This window comes from Schistocerca serialis, unplaced genomic scaffold (genome assembly GCF_023864345.2).
Source record: "Schistocerca serialis cubense isolate TAMUIC-IGC-003099 unplaced genomic scaffold, iqSchSeri2.2 HiC_scaffold_619, whole genome shotgun sequence".
NCBI lineage: Eukaryota > Metazoa > Arthropoda > Insecta > Orthoptera > Acrididae > Schistocerca > Schistocerca serialis.
The window spans coordinates 20,001-21,364 of NW_026048210.1; positions in this window are offsets into that span (position 1 = coordinate 20,001).

The following is a 1,364-nucleotide window of genomic DNA, read 5'->3' on the forward strand; positions in this document are numbered from 1 at the left end:
ACGTCGTCACACTACCGGTATTGACTAATAGACTGATTGCTGATAATCATTAGCCACACACTGGGGGAAACGGCCGACAGGGGCGGCAACATAGTGGAGCCGCAGTGTCACTAATGTACAGAGATAGAACAGTTTCGACTGGAACCAGAGTAACCGTATACACGGCACTGATTAGTAATAGATGCAGAGCCATCAGAATACAGATAATATATACAACCGTCCCTATACATGCTGAAAGACTCTGCACACAATGAGAACCACACGTCAGCCAGACACTATCACACACTACTCTCTGCCTCTAACAGGCACACACACAATATCTAACCACCAGCATGGAAGAACATCCGGTGCATCCTCTCCGCCACATTACACAATCCACACTATCATAACCAGACCGGGAGGTCCACCCAGAAAACAGAATATCCCACCCTTCCGACATCCGCCATTGCTCAGCTAAGCCACGAACACCCACACATGTCCTACACAGGGGTGCACCCAACATCACAATACTGCCTCCTGTCACAGTACACAAACAATGGCAGGAATGAAAGACACAGATCTGCCACAACCTTGGAATCGGAGCGCCGCCTGTCATGAGCCACAAGTGCATCCTGACGTGACAAATCGGATGATCCCGCAGGCATGCACTTACGATAATCACTATCAACGAACCTGCCGCCCCCTCCCCCCCCAAAATACACCTTTCCCTACAACGTGTACCTTAACCTAAGCTATATTGTACCTTAACCTAAGCGATATTGTACCTTAACCTAAGGTATATCGTACCTTAACCTAACCTACATTGCGCCTTCACCTAACCTACGTTGTACCTTAACCTAACCTACGTTGTACCTTAACCTAACCTACGTTGTACCTTAACCTAACCTACGTTGTACCTTAACCTAACCTACGTTGTACCTTAACCTAACCTACGTTGTACCTTAACCTAACCTACGTTGTACCTTAACCTAACCTACGTTGTACCTTAACCTAACCTACGTTGTACCTTAACCTAACCTACGTTGTGCCTTAACCTAACCTACGTTGTGCCTTAACCTAACCTACGTTGTGCCTTAACCTAACCTACGTTGTGCCTTAACCTAACCTATGTTGTGCCTTAACCTAACCTATGTTGTGCCTTAACCTAACCTATGTTGTGCCTTAACCTAACCTATGTTGTGCCTTAACCTAACCTATGTTGTGCCTTAACCTAACCTATGTTGTGCCTTAACCTAACCTACGTTGTGCCTTAACCTAACCTACGTTGTGCCTTAACCTAACCTACGTTGTGCCTTAACCTAACCTACGTTGTGCCTTAACCTAACCTACGTTGTGCCTTAACCTAACCTACGTTGTGCCTTAAC